A 19426-nucleotide genomic window follows, 5' to 3' on the forward strand; every position below is an offset into this window, starting at 1 on the left:
CATCCCCGACAAAATTAGGGCCAAGGAAAAATGATTTAATCATACAGATTAAGTGGGAGAGACATGGGGGGGGCATGGGGGGGAGACATGGCGGACAGAGGTTGTTTGTTGAGATTTTTCAGTTATATGGTTTATCTTGTAAAAGTTGTTTTTTAATCATGTAGGAAGGTAGGCTCTTGAAATCATGTAGGAAGGTAGGCTCTTGAAATCATGTAGGAATGTAGGATCTTGAAATCATTGCATTCATGTGCTATTCCCATGATGGGGGTATTCATGACGTTTAGTGCTGTGGTCAATGTATGCTACCGGACAACCTGCTATGCTACAGGACAACCTGCTATGCTACCGGACAACCTGCTATGGTACAGAACAACCTGCTATGGTACAGAACAACCTGCTATGGTACAGGACAACCTGCTATGGTACAGAACAACCTGCTATGGTACAGAACAACCTGCTATGGTACAGAACAACCTGCTATGGTACAGAACAACCTGCTATGGTACAGGACAACCTGCTATGCTACAGAACAACCTGCTATGGTACAGAACAACCTGCTATGGTACAGAACAACCTGCTATGGTACAGAACAACCTGCTATGGTACAGTACAACCTGCTATGGTACAGGACAACCTGCTATGCTACAGGACAACCTGTTATGGTACAGGACAACCTGCTATGGTACAGAACAACCTGCTATGGTACAGAACAACCTGCTATGGTACAGTACAACCTGCTATGGTACAGGACAACCTGCTATGCTACAGGACAACCTGTTATGGTACAGAACAACCTGCTATGGTACAGGACAACCTGCTATGCTACAGGACAACCTGTTATGGTACAGGACAACCTGCTATGCTACAGGACAACCTGCTATGGTACAGAACAACCTGCTATGGTACAGAACAACCTGCTATGGTACAGAACAACCTGCTATGGTACAGAACAACCTGCTATGGTACAGTACAACCTGCTATGGTACAGGACAACCTGCTATGCTACAGGACAACCTGTTATGGTACAGGACAACCTGCTATGGTACAGGACAACCTGCTATGGTACAGGACAACCTGCTATGCTACAGAACAACCTGCTATGGTACAGGACAACCTGCTATGGTACAGGACAACCTGCTATGGTACAGGACAACCTGCTATGCTACAGGACAACCTGTTATGGTACAGGACAACCTGCTATGCTACAGGACAACCTGTTATGGTACAGGACAACCTGCTATGGTACAGAACAACCTGCTATGGTACAGGACAACCTGCTATGGTACAGGACAACCTGCTATGGTACAGGACAACCTGCTATGGTACAGAACAACCTGCTATGGTACAGGACAACCTGCTATGGTACAGGACAACCTGCTATGCTTCAGGACAACCTGCTATGGTACAGGACAACCTGTTATGCTTCAGGACAACCTGCTATGGTACAGGACAACCTGTTATGCTTCAGGACAACCTGCTATGCTACAGGACAACCTGCTATGGTACAGGACAACCTGCTATGGTACAGGACAACCTGTTATGGTACAGGACAACCTGTTATGGTACAGGACAACCTGTTATGGTACAGGACAACCTGTTATGGTACAGAACAACCTGCTATGGTACAGGACAACCTGTTATGCCTCAGGACAACCTGCTATGGTACAGGACAACCTGCTATGCTACAGGACAACCTGTTATGGTACAGGACAACCTGTTATGGTACAGGACAACCTGTTATGGTACAGAACAACCTGCTATGGTACAGGACAACCTGTTATGCCTCAGGACAACCTGCTATGGTACAGAACAACCTGCTATGGTACAGAACAACCTGCTATGGTACAGGACAACCTGCTATGGTACAGGACAACCTGCTATGGTACAGAACAACCTGCTATGGTACAGAACAACCTGCTATGGTACAGGACAACCTGCTATGGTACAGGACAACCTGTTATGCTTCAGGACAACCTGCTATGGTACAGGACAACCTGTTATGGTACAGAACAACCTGCTATGGTACAGGACAACCTGCTATGGTACAGGACAACCTGTTATGCTTCAGGACAACCTGCTATGGTACAGAACAACCTGCTATGGTACAGGACAACCTGCTATGGTACAGGACAACCTGCTATGGTACAGGACAACCTGTTATGGTACAGGACAACCTGTTATGCTTCAGGACAACCTGCTATGGTACAGAACAACCTGCTATGGTACAGAACAACCTGCTATGCTACAAGACAACCTGCTATGGTACAGGACAACCTGCTATGGTACAGAACAACCTGCTATGGTACAGAACAACCTGCTATGGTACAGAACAACCTGCTATGGTACAGGACAACCTGCTATGGTACAGAACAACCTGCTATGGTACAGGACAACCTGCTATGGTACAGAACAACCTGCTATGGTACAGGACAACCTGCTATGGTACAGAACAACCTGCTATGGTACAGGACAACCTGCTATGGTACAGGACAACCTGCTATGGTACAGAACAACCTGCTATGGTACAGGACAACCTGCTATGGTACAGAACAACCTGCTATGGTACAGGACAACCTGCTATGGTACAGGACAACCTGCTATGGTACAGAACAACCTGTTATGGTACAGGACAACCTGCTATGGTACAGAACAACCTGTTATGGTACAGGACAACCTGCTATGCTTCAGGACAACCTGTTATGGTACAGGACAACCTGCTATGGTACAGAACAACCTGTTATGGTACAGAACAACCTGCTATGGTACAGGACAACCTGTTATGGTACAGGACAACCTGCTATGCTTCAGGACAACCTGCTATGGTACAGGACAACCTGCTATGGTACAGAACAACCTGCTATGGTACAGAACAACCTGCTATGGTACAGGACAACCTGCTATGGTACAGGACAACCTGCTATGGTACAGGACAACCTGTTATGGTACAGAACAACCTGCTATGGTACAGAACAACCTGCTATGGTACAGGACAACCTGCTATGGTACAGGACAACCTGCTATGGTACAGGACAACCTGTTATGGTACAGGACAACCTGCTATGGTACAGGACAACCTGCTATGGTACAGGACAACCTGCTATGGTACAGGACAGCCATTGCTAAATAGCTCATATACTCTATAGCCTGATAGGAATGGTTAACCACCATCTAAGGCATTATTACTATGCTAAATAGAAGTAGAATCCAATCTACAGTATACATTTTTACTACTTTTGAAAAAGATGTAGAAATGTACTGCACTTTACTGTAGGGACAATTTTATTGAATGACATTCCTCACGTGTCAGGTGCAGGGTACTGTAGTGGCATCAGTAGTATGCAAATACACTGTTTTCACAGCTGCTGTACAACTGTGGACGACTATCTGAAAAACACTATTCATAGTCAAGAATGACAGTTGAGCATAATATTGTTGAAATGCTTCATACTCAATGTGAGTGTGCTTTTGCTTAAAGTTCTTTGTGTGATAATGTGTGTAAAGGCTGTAGAGAAAATAAGAGTGATTTTGGTGTGTGTGTGTGTGTGTGGAGAGTGCTCAATTGCGGTAGCTGTGTTTAGAACACACATGCTGGTGTCTGGTGAAGAGCTTGGCTCTGGTCAGTTGGCAATGCCACAGCTGAGAGCAATGTGGGCAGAGGACTCTGTTCTGGCATGGTGTGTGTGTGTATTTGTTTGTATCCGGTTAGTGTGTGTGCATGAGTGAGACATTTTGCTGAATCTGCATCTCTCTTTGGATGTTGGTACTAAACAGAGCGACACAGGAGGATCTACTATCTAACCATAGAGGCTGTTCATGTGACTGTCTTGCCAGCAAACAGTATGCCTACTGTCCCTGTTTTTGACTTTCTAATTTGGGGATAGTTTGAGCATAACCATGCTTCAAATGAAGAGCAATCAATCAGGCTAAACAAATAACAAATGGGTTTGAACAAAATGTATATACAGTACACAACAGCACTTAGGGGCCAATATTAGGCATCTTTAATAAAACATTTTCACTAAAGTCTCCTACTCTATACAGATGGGAAACATGTTGCCTGATTAGTGAATGGATATACAGTACCAGTCAAAAGTTTGGACACAACTATTCGTTCCAGGGGTCTTCTTTATTTGTACTATTTTCTACATTGTAGAATAATAGTGAAGACATCAAAACTATGAAATAACAAATTTGGAATCATGTAGTAACCAAAAAAGTGTTAAACAAATCAAAATATATTTTATATTTTGGATTCTTCAAAGTAGCCACCCTTTGCCTTGACAGCTTTGCACACTCTTGGAATTCTCTCAACCAGCTTCATGAGGTAGTCACCTGGAATGCATTTCAATAAACAAGTGTACCTTGTTCGTTTGTGGAATTTCTTTCCTTCTAAATGCGTTTGAGACAATCAGATGTCTTGTGACAAGGTAGGGGTGGTATACGCTAAGATTACCTTATAAGATTAAACTATTATGGCAAGAACAGCTGAAATAATCAAAGAGAAATGACAGTCCATTACTTTAAGACATGAAGGTCAGTCAATGTGGAACATTTCAAGAACTTTGAAAGTTTCTTCAAGTGCAGTCGCAAAAACCATCAAGTGCTGTGATGAAACTGGCTCTCACGAGGACCGCCACAGGAAAGGAAGACCCAGAGTTACCTCTGATGCAGAGGATACGTTTATTAGAGTTACCCGCCTCAGAAATTGCAGTGGAAATAAATGCTTTACAGAGTTCAAATAACAGACACATCTCAACATCAACTGTTCAGAGGAGACTGCGTGAATCAGGCCTTCGTGGTCGAATTGCTGCAAAGAAACCACTACTAAAGGACACCAAAAAGAAACACTAGCAATGGACATTGGACTGGTGGAAATCTGACCTTTGGTCTGATGAGTCCAAATTTTAGATTTTTGGTTCCAACTGTGTCTTTGTGAGACGCAGAGTAGGTGGACCAATGATCTCTGCATGTGTGGTTCCCACCGTGAAGCATGGAGGAGTAGGTGTGATGCTGTGGGGGTGCTTTGCTGGTGACACTGTCAGTGATTTATTTAGAATTCAAGGCACACTGAACCATAATTGGCTACCACAGCATTCTGCAGCGATACGCCATCCCATCTGGTTTGGGCTTAGTGGGACTATCATTTATTTTTCAACAGGCCAATGACCCAACACACCTCCAGGCTGTGTAAGGGCTATTTGACCAAGAAGGAGAGTGATGGAATGCTGCATCAGATGACCTGGCCTCCACAATCCCCCGACATCAACCCAATTGAGATGGTTTGGGATGAGTTGGACCTCAGAGTGAAGGAAAAGCAACCAACAAGTGCTCAGCATATGTGGGAACTCCTTCAAGACGGTTGGAAAAGCATTCCAGGTGAAGCTGGTTGAGAGAATGCCAAGAGTGTGCAAAGCTGTCATCTAGGCAAAGGGTGGCTACTTTGAAAAATCTCAAATCTCAAATATATTTTGATTTGTTTAACACTTTTTTTGGTTGCTACATGATTCCATATGTGTTATTTCATAGTTTTGATGTCTTCACTATTATTCTACAATGTGTGTCCTCACTTTTGACTGGTAATGTAGGTGCCAATGTGTTTTTCCATGTGATTATTCTACAAATTAGGCCTATTCATTTAAGTAAACTACATTGGGAGACATTTTGGGACTATATGAAGAATTGACAAGTTAAATACATTTGAGTTTTCCTTTACTGATTGATTTGCTGGGAAAACTCATACTGCCATGGTTCTCCGCTCTCCTCCCACTCTTGCTGTAGTAGTGACCCCTTAGATTCATTGTCTTCCGAAAGGTGGCGTCACTCCTACGCGACGCTAGTACTTCAAACGACCTGTTTTGTGGGACGTGGAACTCATTAGTGCTCGGAATTGCCAGGGACCTTACGATACGATATTATCACAATACTTATGTGCCAATAAGATATGCGATGCTCGCAATTCTATATTAATTTGCGATTCGATACTGGGATTTTATTGCTATTCGATGTTCCAAACATATCGCTCACCATATGTCTGCTGCAGAGGGACAAGAGAGAGTCATGAGAAAATTAGTTTTGATCAGTCATGGAAATAAAAGCGCTGAAAACAAATTGGCTCCCTATTTAAAAAGAAGATGGAGAACAAGCTATAATGGAGAAAATACTGGAGTCTTATTTCAGGCATTGGTATCGTCAAAACAATACAAGATGAAATATCGTCAAAAATTATATCCCGATATGTAACTGTATCGTTTTTTTCCACGATCACTCAAACTCATCCTAAAATGTTTGTATTCCAGAGTATCCGCCATTCAAAAATGAAAACATAGTTACTAATTTGTGATATCCTGTCACGTATACTCCCTTTCCGGCCTCTAGGTCATCAGGCTGCTGATTATCCCGCACACCTGTCACCATCGTCTTGCGCACCTGCTCCTCATGACACTCACCTGGACTGCATCACTTCCTTGATTATCTTCCCTACATCTGTCACTCCCCTTGGTTCTTTCCTCAGGTGTTATTGATTCTGTTTTCATGTCGGTGCGTTGTTTGTGTTTCGTGTTCATTGTCTTTTATTTAAAACACTCACTCCCCGAACTTGCTTCCTGACTCTCAGGGCACTCGTTACATATCACTGCGGTCTCGCATGACTCTCCATGAAATAGGCAGAATTACTAGCTAAATTATTAAACTTTGTGACCATGATTTAATAGTTTGCAAATGTGAGAAAATAAAAACAAGGCGGTGGCTATCTCCTGCAGAAATTCCGTGCCAGGATGTCGGTCTCCAGTGACTTACCTGACCAGCTGCTTACTGACATAGCTGGCTAGCTAGCTAGCTCTGCATAAACATTTCTTAGCCTTTTTAAATTACCCTAAAGTTGTAGACTTGCGGCCCCAAATTTAAGAGGGACTGTTATCAGAAATCAGTCTGTAGATCAGCATGTTTCCCCGTGATCGCTAACGTTGCTTTATATCGTTGGGTAGGCTGAGCACAACATCTCACAACAGCTGACTCGGGAGGCTACTGCAATGAGTCGCGGCAGAACAGCTCATTCCTGAAAACTCATAATAAAGAATTAGCACTACTACAGTATCTTGCCAACTAGCTTTTTTTGGAAGATTCAACAATGTGTGTTAAGCACTAAGTTAGTAGCAGGTTGGTCAGCAGCATCATTTCACTGACTGGCTCAGATAGCAAGCTAATGTTCTAAAAATGTATGCTAGCTTTAGTACTCATAGTCAAATCATTGAAGCAAAATAATCCTTAGCTAGATGTAAAATGGTGTGACGTCCTCACAAAAAAGAATCTACATTATTGACATTTTTTTTATCTTAGATTAATTCTGATGGTTTTGAGGGAGAAATCAAATTTTATTGGTCACATATACATGTTTAGCAGATGTTATTGCAAGTGTAGCTAAATGCTTATGCTTCTAGTTCTGACAGTGCAGCAATATCTAACAAGTAATCTAACAATTTACACAACTACATAATACACACAAATCTAAATAAAGGGATGGAATAAGAATATGTACAAATAAATATATGGATGAGCAATGACCGAGTGGCATAGGCAAGATACAATAGGTGGTATAACATACAGTATATACATATGGGATGAGAATTGCAAGATATGTAAACCTCATTATTAAAGTGCCATTAATAAAGTAACTAACTATTTGTTAGTTACAATGCAGGACATTTTAAACTTATAGTGTATTTTAGGTTTAAAAAGTCTTCTGAAGTTTGTAATTTCCATTTGAAATTTCTAACTTGATTTACCCTTATGAAAAATGTATCAACCCCTACAAAAATGTCTATTAATTATAATCCACAAAAAAGAATTACATTTTCCTGTTGCTGCAGGATTATTTTCCTGCTATAGCAAACTGGCTCAAATTAAGATCTCACATCTGTAGGGGAAACATTGTTAATTTGTCCAGATTGGAGATGAGGAGACAAGGCAGACCCAGATCCCTTCTGTTCAGCCCTCTGAGACATGGAGAAGAAGACATGATTAGATGGGTCTCAGGGTGTCCGGTTACCTATAGCCTATACTGTAGTCTCCCAATGAGGCGGTGTTGAGATGCTGCACCACCTCAGGGAACCTGATCCCGATTCTGCCAGCTGTCATTAGTTGCACACAGGAAATGAGGACATATTGGATAGCACTTCATTAGAATGGTCCCTCACAGATGATGTCTAGATGCTCAAACTGTCAACAAACAATCTATTATATAATTCAAATGCCTTTATTTGTATGGAATGTTCAATGGAACAAAGATTTTAAAACTCTGACGTGTTTCGGCAGCTTGGCCTTCGTCAGGGAGTACACAGATGTATGTTGTACTCCCTGACCAAAGAGCACCTTCTATTTACAAAAATGCCTACCATTGTGTAACCTAGCAATGCTTCCCTTCCTTATTTTTTCTACAAACTATCGGTTTTATTTAGTGATTGATAGACTGCAAATGATTTAATGATAGGCCTAATTACTTGTTAAAAACAGTCTAACTACTGACTAAATACTGTTTGTTGTGAAAGGTGGTGATAGACTGGGTGGTGATATAATTGTTTTTAAGGGGGAATTTGTCTGTAATAATTCAGATATGGCCTTTTATCCTATTTGAAAGACTCCTGTCCTACATATCAACAATAGGATTTCATGGTTTGGTTTATTTCAAGTTGAATTCACATTTGTTGACAACCCAATCCAATGCCCACCAAAATTGGATGTTAATCTGTTGTCTATGTGGGTAGTTACTTTCTGGATAAAGTTACATAAGAGTGATAGCTCAGATGTAGCCTACACAGCCTTAGGCGATACGTTTTACCGGCTTTAGACTGCATGCCTTTCATTTCATAATTATATAAGCTTTCCTTACTCTACTCTTTCTATGACGGAGATGCATCTGGAAATATTGTGCTTATTGCCAGGCTATACGATACTAGGATTATCACCATGTTTAGCATCATTTCATCATCAAGTTCCACCAATTTCACCTACAATTGTATCAATCAGCAAATTGACACTTGTTCTACTAAAGGTATACAATCAGCAAATTGATACGTATTGTAATCTCTGTGTAATGACACTATCATCGTTTGATCTACAAAACATTAGCCTGCCAGGCTGCCACTAATTAAATGTGAAAGATGTGCTGTCTGTGAAATTAGATGGACTTGGATGAGATGGATCATATGTATTGAACATGTTGACCCTATTTCTTTAGATGCTCTCATTTTGATATTTAACCCTTGTATCGTTCCAGATTATTTTATACACTGCGTTTGACAGAGAAACAGACAGAGGGTTGGATGGAGAGAGAGAGTCTGAGCTGACTTTACCATGATAATCTAATCCCTGTCGAGAGTGCTTTTTTTAGAGAGCAAGTTAATGCCACCAGATTATACTCCTGTGTCCCCCACACCAACCAATCCAGGCTGCAGAGATAGAGAGAGAGGTCTGTGCTCCGCTGTCAGGTGCACCAGGAAAATAGAAGAAGCGCCACCTCATATACACAACATTCTGGAATTGCTCCAAATCGTGCCTTAAACTCACGTAGGGGAGCTATACAATGCGTTTGGAAAGTATTCAGACCCCTTTCATTTTTCCACATTTTGTTATGTTACAGCCTTGTTCTAAAATGGATTCAATCTACACACCGTATCCCATTAAAACATGTATGTAGTTCTGTCCTTGAGCTGTTCTTGTCTATTAATGTTCTGTATTATGTCATGTTTCATGTGGACCCTAGGAAGAGTAGCTGCTGCTTTTGCAACAGCTAATGGGGATCCTAGTAAAATAACAAAATACAATGTAGAGAAAACAGGTTTTTAGAAATCTTTGCAAATGTATTAAAAATAGAAACAGAAATACTTTATTTCCATAAGTATTCAGACTCTTTGCTATGAGACTTAAAATTGAGCTCAGGTGCATGATGTTTCCATTGCTATGGAATGTTGAGATGTTTCTACAATTTGATTGTAATTCACCTGTGGTAAATTCAATTGATTGGACTTGATTTGGAAAGGCACACACCTGTCTATGTAAGGTACCACAGTTGACAGTACATGTCAAAGCAAAAACGAAGCCATGAGGTTGAAGGAATTGTCTGTAGAACTCTGAGACAGGATTGTGTCGAGGTACAGATCTGGGGAAAGGTACCAAAAAATGTCTGCAGCATTGAAGGTTCCCAAGAACACAGGGCCTCCATCATTCTTAAATGGAAGAAGTTTAGAACAACCAAGACTCTTCCTAGAGCTGGCCGCCCGGTTAAACTGAGCAATCGGGAGAGAAGGGCCTTGGTCAGGGAGGTGACCAAGAACCCGATGGTCATTCTGACAGAGCTCTAGAGTTCGTCTGTGGAGATGGGAGAACCTTCCAGAAGGACAACCATCTCTGCGGCACTCCAACAATCAGGCCTTTATGGTAGAGTGGCCAGACGGAAGCCACTCCTCAGTAAAAGGCATGACAGCCCGCTTGGAGTTTGCCAAAAGGCACCTAAAGGACTCTCAGACCATGAGAAACAAGATTCTTTGGTCTGATGAAACCAAGATTGAACTCCTTGGCCTGAATGCCAAGCGTCACGTCTGGAGGAAACCTGGCACCAACCATACGGTGAAGCATGGTGGTGGAAGCATCATGCTGTGGGGATCTTTTTCAGCAGCAGGGACTGGGAGGCTAGCCAGGATCGAGGGAAAGATGAACAGAGCAAAGTTCCTTGATGAAAACCTGCTCCAGAGCGCTCAGGAAAGGACAACAACCCTAAGTATATAGGTATGCACGGCAGCTTTGACATCTGTTTTTAACATCACCGTTATACTAGACATCGGGCCGATACTGATGTTTGCATTTTTCCCTAATATCGGCCGATTCCGATATGTTCACTGATATATTGTGCATCCCTACTCTGAATACTTTCCGAATGCACTGTATGTCCTCATATCCCACGCTTTCTAATGCGACTAGCCCCTTTTCCCCCTGCCCCGCTACAAAGTTTCTCCCTGCAGGCGGTCACTGAGTCTGTGGAGTTAAAGAAGCTCCTTAAACTTGACCCCCAAAAACTTCTTGCAGCCCCTATCATCGCCAAGCCTATCTCTGATCTTTTTAACCTGTCTCTCCTCTCTGGGGAGGTTCCCATTGCTTGGAAGGCAGCCACGGTACGTCCTTTATTTAAAGGGAGCGAGATCAAGCTGATCGTAACTGTTATAAGCCAATTACTTAGGAGTATGGCTAGACAGTACAATGTCCTTCTCTCAACACATATCAAAGCTGCAGGCTAAGGTTAAATCTTGACTTGGTTTCCTCTATCGTAATCGCTCTTCTTTCACCCCAGCCACCAAACTATCTTTGATTCAGATGACCGTCCTACCCATGCTAGATTACGTAGACATAATTTATAGATCGGCAGGTATGGGTGCTCTCGAGGGCTAGATTTGCCACCAATGCTCCTTACTGCACTCTGTACTCCTCTGTAAACTGGTAATCTCTGTATACCGGACACAAGACCCACTGGTTGATGCTAATTTATAAAACCCTCCTAGGCCTCACTCCCCCCTATCATAGATACCTACTGCAGCCCTCATCCTCCACATACAACACCCGTTCTGCCAGGCACATTCTGTTAAAGGTCCCCAAAGCACACACATTCCTGTGTCGCTCGTCTTTTCAGCTCGCTGCAGCTAGCGACTGGAACGAGCTGCAAAAAACACTCAAACTGGACAGTTTTATCTCCATTTCGTCATTCAAAGATTCAATGATGGACACTCTTACTGACAGTCGTGGCTGCTTCGCGTGATGTATTGTTGTCTCTATCTTCTTGCCTTTCTGCTGCTGCTTGCCAGCAGAATACCACCCTGCATTCCACTGCTGGCTTGCTTTTGAAGCTAAGCAGGTTTAGTCCTGGATGGGAGCTCAGATGCTACTGGAAGTGGTGTTGGAGGGCCAGTAGGAGGCACCCTTTCCTCTGGTCTAAAGAAATATCCCAATACCCCAGGGTAGTGATTGGGGATACTGCCCTCTGTAGGGTGCTGTCATTTGGATGGGATTTTAAACAGGTGTCCTGACTCTGTGGACACGAAAGATCCCATGGCACTTATTGTAAGAGTAGGGGTGTTAACCCTGGTGTCCTGGCTAAATTCCCAATCTGTCCCTCATACTATCGCAGTCACCTAATCATCCCCAATTTACAATTGGCTCATTCATCCCTCTCCCATGTAACTATTCCCCAGGTCGTTGCTGTAAATGAGAATGTGTTCTCAGTCAATTACCGGGTACAATAAATAAAATGTTTGTGCCATGTTGTGTTGCTACCATGTTGTTGTCATGTGGGGTTGCTACCATGCTGTGTTGTCATGTGTTGCTGCCATGCTATGTTGTTGTCTTAGGTCTCTCTTTCTGTAGTGTTGTGGTGTCTCTCTTGTCATGGTGGGTGTTTTGTCCTATATTAAACGTTTTAATCCCAGCCCCCGTCCCCGCAGGAGGCCTTTTGCCTTTCGGTAGGTTGTCATTGTAAATAAGAATGTGTTCTTAACTGGCTTGCCTAATTAAATGTAAAAAATGAAATGTGCGTTTTGCATGTGTTTTCTTCATTCCTTCAACTTCCGTGCTCAAGATCCCTCCCTGGTTTACCTCCAGCACATTGCAGCGGTGTAGCAGGCCTGGAATGTTAAAAGGCAGCTCATTGAGCAGCTCATCACATGCTATCAAGGGTAGTCCCTGTGTATTTGATGTGTAACAGGGAGGGAGAGTTGAACAAGGAGGGCGATGGGAGTGTGATGTGTGTTTGCATTCTTTCCCTCCAAAATGCACACACACACACACACACACACACACACACACACACACACACACACACACACACACACACACACACACACACACACACACACACACACACACACACACACACACACACACACACACACACACACACACACACACACACACACACACAGCGGCGGCAGCAGCATAGCCACACCAGCTGCCGGAAGCCTTAAGGGCCAGACATGCTGTGTGTTTGCACGAGTGCACATTTGGCACCTCTTATGCCATAACTGAATGCTTAAACAAAGCATGAACATGAGACTTCATCCTATGTCTTACTCTTATTTTAACAATTACTTTCACCTTTTTGCTTTTTTGTGGGATATATTACTAGATCTTTTTTGTGGATTTGGGAGAGTGGTGTTATGGGAATGGTGACGAGACATCCTTCCTCATATGTCTGTTTAGCTGATTGACATCTATAAACAGTATTTCTAACACCCCCATTGTGTGGAACACATCCATACAAAGTGAATTGACGTAACACATCTATATACAGCGTTTCTTACACAACTGCACTGTTTTTCGTGCAAATGTACCAAGTGTTTCTTACCCGTTTACACGGTGAGACACATCTACAGTGTTTTCTGCCACACCTATATCCAATATTTCTTACGTACTGTATCTATCCATGACAGTGTTTATACATGTCATTAAGCAGGATTTTAGATAATGTGTGTAACACATCTACACACTGTTCTGACACATCTTTAAACAGTGTTTCTTACCTAGACATAGTGTTTCATACATGTGTTTCTGACATGTGTTTCTGACATGTGTTTCTGACATGTTTCCACACAATATTTTCTTGCACACAGTGAGTCTGTGTCTCTTGCACGTCTACACACAGTGAGTCTGTGTCTCTTGCACGTCTACACACAGTGAGTCTGTGTTTCTTGCACGTCTACACACAGTGAGTCTGTGTTTCTTGCACGTCTACACACAGTGAGTCTGTGTTTCTTGCACGTCTACACACAGTGAGTCTGTGTCTCTTGCACGTCTACACACAGTGAGTCTGTGTCTCTTGCACGTCTACACACAGTGAGTCTGTGTCTCTTGCACGTCTACACACAGTGAGTCTGTGTCTATTGCACGTCTACACACAGTGAGTCTGTGTCTCTTGCACGTCTACACACAGTGAGTCTGTGTCTCTTGCACGTCTACACACAGTGAGTCTGTGTCTCTTGCACGTCTACACACAGTGAGTCTGTGTCTCTTGCACGTCTACACACAGTGAGTCTGTGTCTCTTGCACGTCTACACACAGTGAGTCTGTGTCTCTTGCACGTCTACACACAGTGAGTCTGTGTCTCTTGCACGTCTACACACAGTGAGTCTGTGTCTCTTGCACGTCTACACACAGTGAGTCTGTGTCTCTTGCACGTCTACACACAGTGAGTCTGTGTCTCTTGCACGTCTACACACAGTGAGTCTGTGTCTCTTGCACGTCTACACACAGTGAGTCTGTGTCTCTTGCACGTCTACACACAGTGAGTCTGTGTCTCTTGCACGTCTACACACAGTGAGTCTGTGTCTCTTGCACGTCTACACACAGTGAGTCTGTGTCTCTTGCACGTCTACACACAGTGAGTCTGTGTCTCTTGCACGTCTACACACAGTGAGTCTGTGTCTCTTGCACGTCTACACACAGTGAGTCTGTGTCTCTTGCACGTCTACACACAGTGAGTCTGTGTTTCTTGCACGTCTACACACAGTGAGTCTGTGTCTCTTGCACGTCTACACACAGTGAGTCTGTGTCTCTTGCACGTCTACACACAGTGAGTCTGTGTCTCTTGCACGTCTACACACAGTGAGTCTGTGTCTCTTGCACGTCTACACACAGGGAGTCTTTGTCTCTTGCACGTCTACACACAGTGAGTCTGTGTCTCTTGCACGTCTACACACAGTGAGTCTGTGTTTTGTATACATCTATAACACAGTGTTTCTGACACGTCTTCACACAGTGGGCCTCCGGTATGTGGATTAGTCAGTGTGGCGGACGCTCGAGCTGCAGTACGGCTTGGTAAACAAAGCCTAATTTAAACGGCCTCTACACTGTGACCTAACCGCAACAGACGTCTGTCACCCTCGTCGCTTCTGTAGACAAAATAGGGGCACTTTGGGACCAAAGAGGCTCCCTTTGTTATCAAAGTGGAGGCATCCCCCAGCCTATCTCTGTTGCTTAATTTACTATCGCTCTCTGTTGTATTTTAAGTTGTCTTGTCTCCTGTTTTGTTATTTTATACCTTCCACCTACAAAACAATCACGGTGGAACCTTGGGCTCCCGAGTGGCGCAGCGGTCTAAGACACTGCATCTTAGTGCAAGAGGCGTCACTGCAGTCCCTGGTTTGAATCCAGGCTGCATCACATCCGGCCATGATTGGGAGTCCCATAGGGCGGCGCACAATTGGCCCAGCATCGTCCAGGTTTGGCCGGGGTAGGCTTATATCTCCCTCACTAACTTTAAGCATCAGCTGTCTGAGCAGCTTACCGATCGCTGCAGCTGTACACAGCCCATCTGTACATAGCCCATCCAATGACCTACCTCATCCCCATATTGTTTTTATTTACTTTTTTGTTGTTGCTCTTTTCTACTTGCACATCATCATCTGTGCCTCTATCACTCCATGTTAATCTGCTAAATTGTAATTACTTCGCCACTATGGCCTATTTATTGCCTTACCTCCTTACTCCATTTGCACACACTGTATATAGATTTTTCTATTGTGTTATTGACTGTACTTTTGTTTATCCCATGTGTAACTCTGTGTTGTTGTTTATTGTCACACTGCTTTGCTTTATCTTGGCCAGGTGGCAGTTGTAAATGAGAACTTGTTCTCAACTAGCCTACCTGGTTAAATAAAGGTGATCTGGCCTACCTGGTTAAATAAAGGTGATCTGGCCTACCTGGTTAAATAACGGTGATCTGGCCTACCTGGTTAAATAAAGGTGATCTGGCCTTCCTGGTTAAATAAAGGTGATCTGGCCTACCTGGTTAAATAACGGTGATCTGGCCTACCTGGTTAAATAACGGTGATCTGGCCTACCTGGTTAAATAACGGTGATCTGGCCTACCTGGTTAAATAACGGTGATCTGGCCTACCTGGTTAAATAACGGTGATCTGGCCTACCTGGTTAAATAACGGTGATCTGGCCTACCTGGTTAAATAACGGTGATCTGGCCTACCTGGTTAAATAACGGTGATCTGGCCTACCTGGTTAAATAACGGTGATCTGGCCTACCTGGTTAAATAACGGTGATCTGGCCTACCTGGTTAAATAACGGTGATCTGGCCTACCTGGTTAAATAAAGGTAATCTGGCCTACCTGGTAAAATATCGGTGATCTGGCCTACCTGGTTAAATAACGGTGATCTGGCCTACCTGGTTAAATAACGGTGATCTGGCCTACCTGGTTAAATAACGGTGATCTGGCCTACCTGGTTAAATAACGGTGATCTGGCCTACCTGGTTAAATAACGGTGATCTGGCCTACCTGGTTAAATAACGGTGATCTGGCCTACCTGGTTAAATAACGGTGATCTGGCCTACCTGGTTAAATAACGGTGAAATAAACAGATTCTAACACTGGGATGCATTCACCCAATCCCCAATGGACCCCGACCCTCCATGAAACGAAACAATTAGATAGGTGTAAGCAATATCATAATAACTGCACCTTGCCCTTTGATAAACTCACAGGAATGTTCACCTCATTGTGTACGCCTATCCAATCCTTACAGATCTAGGAGGGAGTAGGGCAGAGTTTCCCAAACTCTCCTCAGTGCCCCAAGGGCTGCATTTTGGTTTTTGCCCTAGCACTACACAGCTGATTCAAATGATCAAAGGTTGATGATTAGTTGATTATTTGAATCAGTTGTGTAGTGTTAGGGCAAAAAACAGAACGTGCACCCCGTGGGGTTCCGAGGACCGAGTTTGGGAAACCCTGGAGTTGGGGGCTAGAGGTTGATTTGGGATTGGGCAAAACACTCATTTGGAACACTGACCGAAGCACACTGTATAGCATAACATTAGCATAGGAACTGTCACATGCTAGCACTAGTGGCTGTGTTGGCACAGTTTGCGGTTGGTCGAGAGAGCATATGTGGATGACTTCATCACGTACTCACATACTCAAACATGGGTGCACTGGTGCGTGCACACAGCCACACACATACATGTATTCGCTTACTGTCGCTCTCTTTCTCTCACTCACCACACAAACACACACACACACACACACACACACACACAGGCTCTTAGCTCAGCAGCAGAGCCCTGGCCATGGGGAGTTTGTGCTGAGCTGGTTTGGACGTGAGTACAGCTGACTGGACATGACTATTCATCTGTCAAAGAAAAGAGGGGGAGAAAAGAGAGAGGGAGAGAGGGTCTGTAAAGAACAAATTCAGCCCAGAGCAACATGTTTGGCTATCTGCGCCTGTGTGTGTATCCTCCATCGGTTTATCCTGTTTTTTGTTCCTGTGTGTGTGTGTGTGTGTGTGTGTGTGTGTGTGTGTGTGTGTGTGTGTGTGTGTGTGTGTGTGTGTGTGTGTGTGTGTGTGTGTGTGTGTGTGTGTGTGTGTGTGTGTGTGTGTGTGTGTGTGTCTAAAGCATCACACTTCCAGTATTTTTTATTGAATGTGTTATCTAGCTAAGCTATAGCCTATATCAGGGTTCTCCAACCCTGTTCCTGGAGAACTACCTTGCTGTAGGTTTTTGCTCCAACCCCAGTTGTAACTAACCTGATTCAGGTTATCAACCAGCTAATCATTAGAATCAGGTGTACAAGATTAGGGTTGGAGTGAAAACCTACAGGATGGTAGCTCTCCAGGGACAGTGTTGGAAACCCCTAGCCTATATTGCCTTCCTTCATGTAGACCAATTGAGGCAACACTGCCCCTCTCATCTTCAATAGAACTTACCTCTTTGAAAGGTTCAACATAGAGTTAATAGATCTTTAGAGGCACACTTACATTTGTTTTGAATTGTAAATACTGCAGATTGTACTTTTTGCCCTTAGTTTCTATTGGCATGTTGTCTATTGCACAAATCAATGATCATTCAAAATCACGGTCTTCTGTATTAGGCCCATTTCTGTTTAGTTTGGGCTTTTGAAGAACACAGAGATTCATACCAACAGTGACTAATAAAGGAACAGCCAGAGGTCAGAGAGGTCGGAACACACAACACACTCTGTCAGAAGCCTTCTCGCTCCACTAAATGACACAGCATGTGTTTTAACCCCCTCAAAGAAAGCCTCTTTTTGTTTTGTGTGTGTGTGTTTGTGGGTGTTTGAGTGTGTGTGTGTGTTCTATTCAGGAAGGTTTGGTGGAGTTGTTTAGTTTCTAAGTATGTCTAGATGTCTGTCTTACATTTTTGTAGCTTGTTCTCATTGGTCCAAAATGATGGGAGCACTATGCCGAATTGAATTTGAGAGTTTCAAAAAAGATGAAGCAATTAGGCTAGTCAAGGTTGCTATATGGATTTTTAAGACCCAAGACCTAACAATTCCCTCAAGAGTGCCTAGTTGGAAATACTACATACACACACTCGTTATGTTCTTTTATCCTCGTGGGGACCTAAATGTATTTCCATTCAAAATCCTATTTTCTCCAACACCTAACCCGTAACCTTAAACCTAACCCCTTACCCTAACCATAATTCTAACCCTAATTGTAAGCCTAACCCTAAACCCTGAGCTTAAAATAGCCTTTGTCCTCATGGGGATGTGGGAAATGTCCCGATGAGGGAGAATTCTTCTTGTTTTACTATACTTGTGTGGACTTTTGGGGATTTTAGGTCACCACAAGGGTAGCAGAACAAACACACACACACACAGGACTGATGGCCTCCACTACCATCTGTTGCCTCCTTTCGCTCTGACATCATCCCACCATCCCCCTATTGTGTTAACCCCTCATCACCCGGCCTTCAACTTAACCTCTTAATTACCACTAACCACCCCCCTCCCTGTCCCCCCCACCCAGAGACACTGTGCCACTCGGCCCGTGCACTAATCCGTCAGCGTCTGCCCTCTTAACACCTGCCGCCACACTCGTCTAACTCAACTCCCATTCTGGAGCCCATGCCAGTTTCTTCTCTATTTCGCTGGTAGAGCACGCACAGCGAAAAGCCCAAAGTGGCGCGCACACACACACATGCTGAGACACACACGGCTGAGAATAGATAGGTCTCTTTTGTCATTGTCCCCCCCAACTCCACTGCCCTCCCACCCCCAGACATCTTTTTCAGGGCGCTGATGTGTAGGGCGCTGTGCCCATTGTCCAACAATGGCCACCGTAGGACCCCAAGGACCCCCTGGTGATAGGTGGAGAGCGAGACGTGAGGAAATGTGACAGTTCTGGTGCAGCTGACACAATGATGTTTCTTTCCCGCGGCTGGCTGCCTGCCCTGCGTTGGCTATAAGAGAGCCTGGGCACTTTTCTCACTGTTGTAGTTTTCGAGAAGGAAACCAACATCTTCTGCTGTGGTCTGGAAACCACCTCCCTGCTGCCAATTACTTGGCTGTAATGGATGTGTGTATTTCATCCACAAAAATAAAAAAACAGCTTGGAACCGATGCCCCTTCACAAAGATAA

The sequence above is a fragment of the Salvelinus namaycush genome, chromosome 32 (genome assembly GCF_016432855.1).
Source record: "Salvelinus namaycush isolate Seneca chromosome 32, SaNama_1.0, whole genome shotgun sequence".
NCBI lineage: Eukaryota > Metazoa > Chordata > Actinopteri > Salmoniformes > Salmonidae > Salvelinus > Salvelinus namaycush.